Genomic DNA, 13,805 nt, shown 5'->3' with positions numbered 1-13,805 from the left:
CCTCCATCCCCGTTTCATACCCTTCATCCCCGGTCCAAACGGGGCGAGGCAGGGCGGGGCCCCGCTTTCCCCGGGTCCACTGCCATCCCTACTTTCAAACGAAATAAACTTTTTTGCTGAAATAATTTTTTTAAAAAATATAATTTTTGATAGGAAACATTCCTCCACCCCCACCCATCTCGACACCACTACCCATCTCACCACCACCACCGCCACCACCACCACCATCCGATGATGGCCAGCTCCGTCTGCGTCGAGTGCGATCAGTTCGAACGGGTCCCGATTGTCAATAAGCTCGAGGACATCTTCGTGCAGCTGGGGAGCTCATTGATGATCGACCTGCTGCAGGTCGTCGTTGTGTGAGCAGTCGGTGCTTGAGGTATCCGGGTCCGGATCCATTCAAATCCTTACAAAGTCCAATCAGCTGACTGCCCTATGGCCTATACCGAATCTGAATACATTCGAGGCTTCGAGGATATTAACCGTTCATCTGAACACACGGACGGTGGTTAATCTTCACTATTTTGCCCTACCTATCCACGTTTATAAAACCGAGGTTTTATCCAAAGGTCCTAAACTGGTGTTTCAGCTCACCAGAGGGCAGCTTTTCCCCTTGCTTGCCTTCTGTTATTGGTAATCTCATGTTTCCTGCAACACCCATCTTCATCTTCCTTCTCATTATGCATGAAATTTGGTTGTTTTCTTCAGTTTCATGTGTATTTTGCAACGCCCAGCTTCGTCTTCTCCTTCATTCTAGCTCATTTATGCATCTTAGGCAACCCAGGAAATTTGTGCCTCGTGAATTGAATCCATTTGCTTCAAGTGTTTGTTTTTTTGCATGAGAAAGAAGCACAGCCCTTGAGATCGCCTTCCTTGTGTCAGTGGAAGCGTTTCGAGTCATTGTTGTGCAATATTACATTGAGGGTTTCTTGGGGTTCACCCAATGGAGCTCTTCCCCCTTTTCTGGTGTTATTTGTGTAATAGCTCCTTGTTTGGTGTATATTATTCTTCAGGCATCCTAAGATTAATGATCCATCTTTTTGTGTTGTTGATCTTCTGGATTTCTGTATAATATATTGCCAATGCATCACTTGGCTATTGCAAACCAAAAGGTTTTGGCACATTGTTATTTGCAAAATAAAACATGAACTTGAGTTTAATTTGGATACCCATTTTGTATTATTTTCCAATGGTAATGTTTCCTTTGGGATTTTGAGACCCTTTTGGTAATTCGTGCTATGGTATTCAGATCATAAATGCTGGAATCCAACTTAATCTAGAGCACCTTTTTCTGATTTGGTATTTTTTTCTTCTCAATTCGAATTGCTTTTTCTATTCTTACTATTATTTACTAGTGAATATGTGTTTTTTGGTTTTGATTGAAATGATGGATTTTAATAATTTACTAGATGTATTTGACAAAGTATTAGTTTGCTCTGAGTTGTGTTTTTATCATTGTCATAAATTTTAACTGTTTGGCGAAATTGAATATCTCAGTATTATGTCCAAAAAGAAGTTTTAGCACGTAAAAGTGATAAATCAATTAGTTGTGTGAACGGAATTCTTTTTTATCATGAACTTTGATACTGGTTCTGGATTGCACCTTATAAGAAATGCTGTGTTTTATAATGGTTTTCTAGGATTTGCGACTTGAATTGTTTTCTAGAATGGTTGGTGGTAGGATTTTCCTTCAACAATTTGGTTGGTCTTTTTGTTAGTCTACATTATGTAGACTTTGGTGAAGCTGAATCTTTTATTTTCATTTTTTCCTGATTTCAGAGCTATATTTGGCACATATTTTGGATGTGCAAGAGTGAAATCAATTAGATGTGTGCAATGCAAAGTAGTTGTTTCCTACCGTTTGTGATCTGAATATCTTGATTTACCAAGATGGTTCAGTTATGTTGTTCATGCGGTCCAGTAGCTTGTGCAAGAATGATGAACAAATTAGATGTGTGAATGGAGTCCTGCCATAATGAACGGACTCTAGAGGCATTTCAAGTCTCTGACTTGCCATTTGCTACTTGGTTTATGTTGATTTGTTTGGAATTGCATATGCCAACATTCTCTATTCTTACAAACTTCTTGGTGTTGCCTAAGTTGCAATGAGATTGATTGGATACCCAGCAAGACGCAGGTGCACTACAACAATTTAAAAAGGCTCAAACTGCGCTACTCTGTCCATGAAAAGTATGTTCATTGTTTCAAGAGTGATGAACCAATTAGATGTGTGAAATGGCTTCTTCCATCATGAACTGAACCCTAGAGGCATTTCAAGGTTCTGACTTGATTCCTACACTTTTTATGCCCACACTTCATATTTTAATTAAGACCTCACTTTTAAGTCTGCAGTTTGGTGCTGGGGCCGCATAGGAACTCACTTTCATGTTCTCTGTGCTGCATTTGGATTGATTTAATCCTTAATTAGCAGGAGGCTGAGTGATGGCACAGGTTGACTCCAACATCTGTGTGCTGGGTGATCTATTTATCTTATTGATGGGAATTATAAGTTTTTGAAGTGTTCTGTTATGGTTTTGTCCAAGTGATAAATCGTGTAGAATTAATACTTATGAAATTAGAGACTCTTGAGTTCTTGAAATGTTCCGTTTTTTCTTTGGCAGTCAAGTTGTTTTGTGTGGATTTTGTCCAAGTAAAATTGTCACTTGCAAGATTAGATGTATGGTTTTGAATCTAATGCAATGTAAGACTACTTAATATCCAACATAGGGCATCATGGATTGCAACTTATGCTGCATGTTCTTGCTAGACATGGCTGCATTTTTTTTATTTTGTATCTTTTTTTTTTAAATAGGCAAGCTGTGGGATAACCCTTGTGAGATTCAAACCTAGGATCCCTCAATTGTGATAGTGCTCATTTCCAAGGCACAAGTTAAACTTTTTTTTTTTGAAAGGCGAGTTGGGATTAGTCTGACCCCTACCAGTTAAAAACTTTACCATTGGGTTTTTAACCTGCATCGTCCCAACACAAGGTGACTGGCACTAGCTGCTCCTACCAGACAAGGGGAGCCCGTGTTGGTTCTATTCAAGTACAGGTTGCTTGTGCATACGTTCAACAGAAAAAAAAAGGGAAGAGCTGAAGATATTTTTAATGGTTCAATTTTGGTGTGCTTGGAGTGATTGGACTTGCATTTTGGAAATGATTCAGCACAATGTATAATACTGGTGCTTGGATTTAATTGATATCTAGGATGTGCTTTTTGGTAAATAAACAAGTAGGCTCAATTTCCAACCTGAATTTGTCATTCAAAATCGTAGATATCGTAACAGAATTCAACACTTCCCAACATCCAAAGTCTGGTTATAAACTAGCACTACAAAATGTTTAAACTCAATTCAATTACTGTGGATTTGCCACGGTACAATATCAAATGTTGCTGATCAACTTTATTCAGAAAAAAAATGAAAAAATGATGTGTTTTTTAAAAATGCCCTACAAATTCTGTTACTAATTCTGTTACTCTTCTAGTATCACAAATATCTGGTTTTAAAGACTTTTTACCTCTTGCATATGTGATTTCTTAAATATGTGACTATTGTTTGTAGACTAGTCTATGTACTTAGATCTTTGATTCGCCGTCAAAAACTTGTGTTTTTTAAGCCTGTAATTTTTTTGTTTTGATTCAGAGTTGAAAACTCTTTGTGTTTTTGTTTTTGAGCTTCAAAACTGGAATATAAATATGTTCGGTATACTAAAGCGCCTTATATGTTTTATGCTATAATTCAGTCACATGCGCTGAAAATTGAGAAAAATAGTAAAAATGGTAGAGATAAATATGCTTTTCAACGCCATTAATATCATCTTGATCTGATGAAGGATTGAGAAAAAATGGCATATGAAAGATAGATTGTTCTGTTGTTTTAGTATGTAGAGTATGCTTCTATTTCGGTGTTGGAGCTAAAAACTTTAACTCAAAACAAGAAAGATATAAGATCTATGTCTCAGCTTTTTAACAATTGTAAAAACATAAGCTTTTCACATTGAAACATAAAAATACAGATTTCTGGACATATATTGTTTACATAGAAATATATATATATATATATATATATATATATATATATATATATATATATGATTTTCACATATATTTTTTATGATTTTTTCTTAAATATATGCGGAGTTGTTTCTATATATGTGATTTTCTCTTAAATATATGTGGTTTTTTCTTATATATATAATTTTTCTCTTAAACAAGCAATTTTCTCTCAAATAAGTGATTTTTTGTTAAATATATATGATTTTCATGAATAAATCATATATTTTAAAAATTTTACATATATATTAAAAAAAATTACATATATAAGAGGAACTATATATATATATATATATATATATATATATATATATAAAAGAGAAAATTATAAAAAATATATAAGAAAATCATATGTTTAGGAGAAAAATCACATGTATAGAAGTAAAATAGCACATATATAGGAGGAACGCTACGTATATTTAAGAGAAAATTACAGAAAATAAAATTAAAAATTATATATATATATATATATATATTGCATAATAGTTTCTATTCTCAAGTTTGTATCTTTTTTGTTTCAACATCAAAAACATGTATTTTATAGTCGTTGAAAAGTCGAGATATATGTTTATAACTTTTTTATTTTGAGTCAGAGCCGAAACTCTATTAGAGTTTTTGTTTTTGAGCTTCAAAACTAGAATATAAGCATGTTCATATTGATATAACCAATAACCAAACAATATATTTTTTAGAGGATGTTTCTTTCAAACTGATCATCAGATTAAGTTGATCTTGGTGATGTTGGAAAGCTAACGTTCTGATTTATCTTTGATTTTTTTATTATTTTTTTAATTTTTAGTGTATGTAGATTGAAAATATCATAAGATAGAAAAGGTCCCGTCGTTGTATGTTCTAGTCTACGAAACAAACTTCAATTTTGGTTTAAGAATGTTGAAATAAAAATTTTAAAAAAGTTTTCGATTTTGACTCAAAACAAAAAAGTTACAGCCTTATGTCTTAGCTTTTCAACGACAATAAAAACATGTTTTTGATGTCCGATAGAACATAAATTGTTATGTAAAAAATAATCACATATTTGAAAGAAAATTCATATATATTAGAAAAATCATATGTACCAAGAGTAAAAATATATTTTTAAAATCAAATATTTGCTATTTTAGATGACGGGAGAATAACAAAAATTGTAAGACATTTTGAAAAGCATATGGTATATATTTATTGTAAGGTCATTTTAAAAAAAAAAAAATGTTGACCAGGTTATTAGTAAAGGTTGGGTGAATATCGCACTTTCATGTTTTGCCCATGAGGACTTTTATATGTTAGGGGAGATTCATGAAAGCACAAGTTGAAAGTCACACGTGAGCTTAAAGTTGGGTGCCCTTTAGCCATGTTTTCAGCATAGGAATAGGGTTTGGCTGAATCAGCCAAAAATAAATTAAAAAATATTATGTACAATTAGAACGTGACATATGTAAAGCCATTAAAAATATTTAAAAATTAATTTTAAGCTATTTTTATATTTATTAAAAAATAGCCGATTTAGGTCTATCGATTTTCTAGCTCGATACTGACAACACTGCTCTATAGTGGTTAAAGGTCTCTTACGATTTGATGCCAATAAACTCAGTCAAAAGGCAGCTTTTCTTTAATTACCAGAGAAAAAAAAGAGTAGCACTTTTTTTTCACAATAATTTCATGGTTGGCGAATAGTTTTTCTTTTCAAAATCCACCATATAATACAATCCACCATATTTGGCATTGTATGACCACATTTATTAAATAACATTAATATTGTGGCTTACTTGATGAACAAGCAACACGTTAAGTTTATCAAGGTGTTTTCTATTCAATATAACAGAATAGAATGGGGTTACATTCAAATTGGACTAGATGTGGAGAATTGGATCGAATGTTCTTATATGGATGAACTAAGCAGGTCGCCTGATCTGGTGGAATAGATCAGCTCTACTGATATTGGGCATTTTTGGGGGGTTGGGTCATGTAACCCAACATTTGGGCATTTTTTGGGGTTGGGTCATGTAACCCAACATTGGATTTGAATACTGTAATCCAACTTTAGATTTTTTTTATATAGAACTCATGGTACAACTTGGATGATTTAAATTGAGGTTCTACTTAATATGGGTGAGTTTAGATCCAAATTAGCATGATGGGATCCAAAATTATTTATATAGGCATAATATGCATTGAATGGTCTCTCTTTGGATCCTCCATTGTATGGATCAAGATTTGGCCATGTTGCCATATTAGATCACAAGTTATGAGATAATGGACATGTTAGATCTGGTTGGATATAATGGATTAGACCATATATGTTTACCCAAACCAGTTTAGATGCAGATTATAGTGACTAACCCTAATGGGTTTGAATGAACCATTTGAATCAGATCAGATCCAGTCAAATAAATTGGAACTGGTGGGACCTATTTGAAACATATCGATCTAGTTGAACCAGAACCAAAACTAGATCAATTCTCAATGTGGGATGTATGAACCGGTATGATGGACTATTGCTTGCATGATATTAAGGTCAATCTTCAAACTTTTTTTATTATTTTAATTTATGATTAGTATATTTGTTTGAATGTGTTTTGAGGTTTTTTAAGTGTTGAGTCAAATAACTCAACAATGGATTAAAGTATTGAGATCTAATTTTGGAACTGGTTTTGACTAAAAACTCATGGTGTGATATGTATCTAGTTATGGTCTGAATGAAATTTGTATATGATTTGGATCTATATCGGCACTATGAGATCCATGAATGTTTTGGTCTATGTTTAAGATTCAGTTGATTTTCATTTGATTCAAGATTATGTGACAGGTCTAAATAGTTAGATTCTTAATATATTTGGATCAACGTATATAATGGATTTGGACTACAATCAAATCCTATGACCTATGGTTTTGCTTAAACTTACTTATAGATTCTTTTTTTTGCAATGGATCATGTTGGACTTGATGATGATGATATCTCGAGTTGGTTTTGGATATGAATTCATATAAATCCAATGAATTTGGATATAGATTTTTGTTTGGTTACATTAATGTTTATGAACTTTAAATATTCACATGCTTATTGTTTGATTGTTTATTATTGTATTTAATAATATTAAAGCCTTGAAAAATAAATGGGCTTATTATGTTTGACATATCTGAATGGTAATGAGATAACTTCTTTGAATATGGATATGGTGCACATCTAAATTGAATATAGGTATGAGGACTTAAGCTTTATTACTAAGGCATATTGCTTCTAGTTTGTGATGCCCTAATGCACATATTACACAATTGTAATACGTTAAAAATATAGGAGTTGAATATTATAATTTACACATGTGAATATTTATTTGCATATGATCATAAATAATCATCATAAATCATGTTCTTTATGCTTTGCTTCTATAAATACTTGAAGGGATGTTTTCATGCTTTGAAAGTTTTATGCATGGTATGCAATATGGTTGTATTAATAATTTTTTTAGTAATCATATTTATGATTGTTTGGATCTAAATATATCGATCCAAAATAATCAGGTGGTGATTAATACGATGAGAGATAAAATATGTTGCATATGATAATGATACATATAGATAGTGAGAGTATTGTCTATGGTGAAATATGAAAACATTTGTTATATTTAACATATCATAATTTATCATGAATCCATGAGTTAATGAAAATTCATAGTACTCTACTAGCATGCTTGAGGACTTTGTGCAAGGTTATTAGCACATGATGATGCTTTATGGTATGGTCATGAAAAAGTTATATCAACCCTATGACTAACTAAAAAAGTGAGACCCACAATATGATGTATTGAAAAGAATATAACATTGCACATTAAAAGATGATTGAAATTTTGACAAGACAAAAGACTTATATAATTATGTGAAATAAGTACATGAAATGATCATGATGAAAAAATCAACCTAATTTATGAATATTCTCATGATAGGGATATATCATGAAGAAAAAATTCAACTAAAACCTCATAATGTCATGACTAAATCTATACTATATGTGAAAAGAACCATAACGCATATAATGATGAAAAGTGTACATAGTTATGTGGAAAATAACCTATAGTATGTGTGAAAAACCTCATACTTGTGGTTCTTGTTTTTTTTGCCAAGTGGGAGATGTTGGATCTAGGTATTAGATCAATATGGCCATAGGATCTCGCAAATGAAATTCCAAGAGCCACAAAATGTAGTCTTATTAAGAATATTTATGCAATTTAATTATATGAATTAATATCACTTTAATGGTTGCATGTATAACCTATACAATGGTTATGGATGGATTATTGAGTTTAATAGGGTAATATCTCCATGTTTATGGTGGAGTTAATCACAATCCTCTATGTGGATACCTATATATAGGTCCATGGCCATAACAACATAAAATGCATAGTCATGAATTAGAGAAGAGTAAAATAAGCTCAAAGTGGATTGAAGGAAACCTATCATGTGGAGAGGGCTGAAATAACTCAATTGAGAGAGCATGTGTTTTCACATAGATGGAGGTTTAAATCTTTTTTCTAACATATGCCCCATTAGATTCGTAACCTCATCCATATTGGATTTAAAAACCATCGAGTTCCAACACTAGCCAGATGTGTAGAGCCCATTTGATCTACTTCACTAAAAATTTATTTAATCGAATTTCAATAACAAAAGCGACTTTGCTTCACAGGAGGTTTTTGTTTTGTCTGAGGAGCCAAGTTTCACTTTCTACACAATGTTCTCTAATATATTTCAGATCTTCCTAGCTCTTAATATGTTGAAAGGCTATTAATAGGCCCAATTTAATCATAAAAGATAATTTGCTTAGGAAAAAGGTTGTAGAAAGAAAAACATGATTCAGAAACAAAAAATATTACAAAATGAGAGCAGATCATATGCTCTGCCAAATCACAATGGGAAAATGCTAAAAAATCCCTACCATCCATTATGTATATTAATGGCCGCCAATGATAACATCATCGATACTTTTTTGGTGGGCCCTACAACTTGCACACACGAAATATGGTGATTAGATCAATGGACAGTCAAATGTTAGAGCATTTCCCCACCATGATTTGGCAATACGCTCTCTTGGAACATAGTGTGCCACCTCATGGGGACATTGAAGTTCAACTAGATTCAACTGACTAGACCCTAAGAAAGACATGATTGGATAGGCTTAAATTAAATTTGGGTCGATATTCAATTTATGCATAAAACATTATTTAAAAAAATGATCATACTATACAACAAATATGACGTATTTCTCATAATATCTCATAATTTCTGCTCTTCTCCCATATTCTCCCCATGTCCAAAATCACAAATATATGATTTTAAAAAGACCTTTTTACCCTTTCCACATGTGATTTTCAAAATATATGTGAATTTTTTCTCAAATATATTACTGTTTTTTGCACAACAGTCTCTATTATCATATTTGTATCTCTTTGATCTGACATCAAAAACTTACATTTTTAGAGTCATTGAAAATCTAAGACATAGGCATGTAACTTTTTTGTTTTAAGTTACAACCGAAAATCCCTTTAGGGTTTTTGTTTTTGCATTTCAAAACCAAAATGGAAGAATTCTCTACAGACTAGAATAAGCGTGACTACACTTTTTCTATTTTTATACTAATTTTCAACCATATGCACTGAAAATCGAACAAAATAGAAAAAATGACATAGATAGATTATGATGTTTGCTTTCCAATATCACCAAGATCACCTTGATATGATGAGCGATTAGAGAGAAACATCATATGAAAGATAGACTATTCAATTGTTCCAATCTATAGAGCATGCTTCTATTTCAATTTTAGAGCTAAAAAACAGGAACCTTAGAGGAGTTTTCAGCTCTGACTCAAAACAGGAAAGTTATAGGTCTCAACTTTTCAACGATTATAAAAATGCAGGTTTTCTACATCAGAGTGGAGAGATATAGACCTGAGAACAAAGATTATTCTGTAGAAAATATATATATGATTTTCACATATATTTTCTATAATTCTCTCTTAAATATTTGCAGAGTTTCATCTATATATGTGATTTCTTCATAAATATATATGTTTTTCTCCTATATATGCAATTTTTCTCTTAAATATATGTGATTTTCTCCTATATGTATATAATTTCTCCTATATATATGTAATTATTCTCCTTTATATATGATTTTTCTCTTGAATGTATATGATTTTTATGAACAAAAAATCACATATTATATTTAGGAGAAAATCACATACATATAAGAAACTCTATAATTTAAGAGAAAATCATAAAAATTATATGCAAAAATCACATGTTTATAAGAAAAATTACATATATAAGAGGAACTGCGCCTATATTTAAGAGGATAATGCATAAAATATACATAAAAATTACATGTTTAGAAGAAAATTTACATCTATAAGAGGAATATTGCATATATTAGAAGAAAATAGCATATATAGGAGGAACTTCGCATATATTTAAGAAGAAATCGCAGAAAACATATGTGAAAATCACATATATAGGAGGAACTCCAAATATATTTAAGAGAAAATCGTAGAAAATATATGCAAAAATTACATGTTCAGGAGGAAATTTTCATATATAGTAGAAAAATCGCATATATATGTGAAACTCCGCATATATTTAAGAGAAAATCACAGAAAATATGTGAGAAAATCACATATATATTTTATGCAGAACACTTTATGTTCTCAAGTCTTTATTTTTTTGCTCCGACATCGAACTAGAAGATAGATTGTTCAGTTATTTTAGTCTGTAGAACATGCTTTTATTCTGCTTTTAGAGCTTAAAAACGTACCCTAGAGGAGTTTTCAACTCTGACTTAAAACAAGAAAGTTATAGGCCTATGTCTTAGCTTTCCAACGATGTTTTCAATTTTGACTCTAAATAGAAAAGTTACAGGTCTATGTCTTAGTTTTTCAATGACTATAAAAACAGAAGTTCTTGACATCAGATCAAAGAGATACATATCTGAGAACAATGACTATTTTACAAAAAATAGTCACATATTTGAGAGAAAATTTGCATATATTTAGGAAATTTCATGTGCAAATGGTAAAAAAATCTTTTTAAAATCAAATATTTATGATTTTGGACATGAAAAAAACAACAAAAATTATGAGGTATTTCACAAAATGTTTCATATTTGCCATATAGTATGATCTTTTTTTTTAAATATTATTTTAACTACACTGAACTAAGTTGAACAAATGGCACAGACTGTAAGTACTTGATACAGTAATTTTTGTCAATTTCAATCCAATCCTGAAGGGGTTTGGGAAAGTGGGGTGGGGCTTAAGCCATTAGATGGGTGATTGAGGTTCAATTCCTATGGGCCTTCTTTGTGCAAGGTGACGACCAACATAGACCCATGGTCGAGGATCCTAGCCTCAAAGTTTTATGCTTTTATGGCAACCGTTAGTATGGCAGGTTGGGCCAGCACGACCAAGCTTTCTTAAAATCATTAATAAAAACATGATAACATTATTTCACCCAATCTGACCAAGTTTCTTTTGGATAAGCCCAATGTGACCAAGCTAGTAAGACATATCAATGGCAGCTACTATGATTCAAACATGAGGATTGTGTTTGGAAAAGGTTGACACCATTGCTTGGTTACAACATTGTCAAACTAAAGTGGATTTTGGGAGCCACCGTGATGGGGGATTTTTCCCTTGGATTATCCAAAAAAAATTATTTAAATCACAACCTTAACATAAAAATGAGGGCGACAAACATGTCATGGTGGGATTTAGATTGACCTTTACACAAGCTGAATCTGACCTATTGACAGGCATGTTTGGAAGCAAGCAAACTCTCATAGGAAAAGAAAATTTTGCCTATGAGAAGTTTTGATATGATAATTTTTCTAAATGAAAATTTTTCACTTGTTTGAGTAGCAAGAGAAAAATAAAATGAAAAATCTAAAAAATTTGACGGAGGAGGAGGGAGTGGTGGAGCTTCTCTGGTGTGGTTTTCCATAAGGTGGGTGATGATGGGTGGTGGTGGTGGTTGTGATATGGATGGTGGTTGGTGGAAAATCATCATGGCAGGTGGGGTGGTGGTGGTGGTGGAGGTTCTCCGGCTTAGTTTTTTAGAAGGTGGGTGATGATGGGTGGTAGTGTTGGTGTTGATGGATTGTGGGAAGGTTGTTTTTCATGAGGTGGGTGATAGTGATGTTGGTGGTGGTGATGGTGGTAGTGGAAAATCATCATGGGAGGTGGTGATGGTAGTCGTAGATCTTTTTTGACGTGATTTTTCAGAATGTGGGTGGTAGTGGTGGTGGTGAGATGGATGGTGAAAAATCATGGGAGGGCAATTTTTTGGGAGGTGGGTGATGGTGTGTAATGGTGGTGGTGAGATGGATGATAGTGATGGTGGTGGTGAAGATGGATGGTGGTAGGTGGTGATGGTGGTGAGATGGAGAGAGAGCCCACAATTTTTTTCTGGAAACATTCCTCTACCCCCTTGAGGAATGTTTTTTTATCAAAAAATATACTTTTTAGAAAAACCTTTTTCAGATAGAAATTTTCTCTTGTTTAAAAGGGTTAGAAAAATCATACATTTTTTTTACTTTGTATCACTTTTCTTACATCTTTCTCACTTTCAAATGTACCCTTAGTGAGATCTAAAGAAAGACCTTATAATGTAGAGGTTATTAAGGCCATGCTAAGGAAAAGAGATAATAAGAATTTCAAATATAGAGTTTGTGTGGGTGCCTGCACATGCATACAAGAGGGCACATACATATAAGGATGTAAGGAGCTTGATTTTGGATCAAATGTGGCCAATACCAAATCCAACTAGTCAGACATTCCCTAAATTGATTTGAATTCGAACTCGAACTCATGCTTGGATGGTGAGAAACTCATATTATATTAGTTTTTTTACATGTAATCCGTTTATATATCCATATGGTTGGCCATTGGATTCGGTAGATAAAAACCAAAACCATATTTGCATCTGATTATAATTGGATATGTTGTCATCTTACCAAATCTGACTAAACAAAGTCATATTGATCTTGAGAAGAATGAATTCTCTTTAATGGGTAGCCGATGAATGAGATTTCATGTGAAAATACAATTGCATGCATTCTATATAAGGTCAAACTAATAAAAGATTATTGCAACAAATACTTTAAAGTTGATTCATATATAATTGCATATCATGTATTCTTATGTTTTCTAATGGTGGATAATGTCTCATGCAACCCTTTATTGACTCATATTCTAATATATCCATCAAAGTCGATGCATAAATCAAGGCGACATCACGTAAAGAGACAAATAATAACATCAAAGGATCTTGTGACATACAAGTGTAATGTATGTGATGAGGTTGGCCATAATAGACGAAAGCACACATAACAATATGTTTGAGTACTTGTTGCTGAATGTGTGTGTATTTGTATGTGCTTGTATGTATAATTAATGAGAATTGTTTAATGAAATACTTATATGTATTTATCAAGACTCTTTTAATGAATTGTTCCAATGTTTTTATTGAGAGATGATGAATTTATTGCTTATATGTCTTCTATGTATATCTTAGGTCTTTCGCAATATGGATAAAGTACCTAAAGGAAAACATAACAGAAAAAAGGTTGCAGTCAAACAACCAATTGAAGTAAGATACATAAGAAAATAAGTTGTGTGTGTATACATTTATTTGTAATACATGTACATATTTATATTCAATTGTAATTGGAAATGAAAATAAGTATATGAGAACCAGTTAGATGAACAAT

General features: G+C 32.4%; 2 non-coding genes across 2 annotated transcripts; both read left to right on the top strand.

The window, feature by feature from the left end:
- Window positions 1-1,924: 1,924 nt before the first annotated feature.
- LOC149816965 (small nucleolar RNA Z266) lies at window positions 1,925-2,018 on the top strand. The gene has a single exon (XR_016427767.1). It is a non-coding gene; the product is annotated as a small nucleolar RNA Z266 (small nucleolar RNA).
- Window positions 2,019-2,199: 181 nt separating this feature from the next.
- LOC149816964 (small nucleolar RNA Z266) lies at window positions 2,200-2,295 on the top strand. The gene has a single exon (XR_016427766.1). It is a non-coding gene; the product is annotated as a small nucleolar RNA Z266 (small nucleolar RNA).
- Window positions 2,296-13,805: the final 11,510 nt, after the last annotated feature.

Source organism: Nuphar pumila, chromosome 14 (assembly GCF_984573655.1).
Source record: "Nuphar pumila chromosome 14, dmNupPumi1.hap1.1, whole genome shotgun sequence".
NCBI lineage: Eukaryota > Viridiplantae > Streptophyta > Magnoliopsida > Nymphaeales > Nymphaeaceae > Nuphar > Nuphar pumila.
The sequence above is the reverse complement of the archived record's forward strand: the minus strand, read 5'-3'. Positions and strand labels throughout refer to the sequence as shown.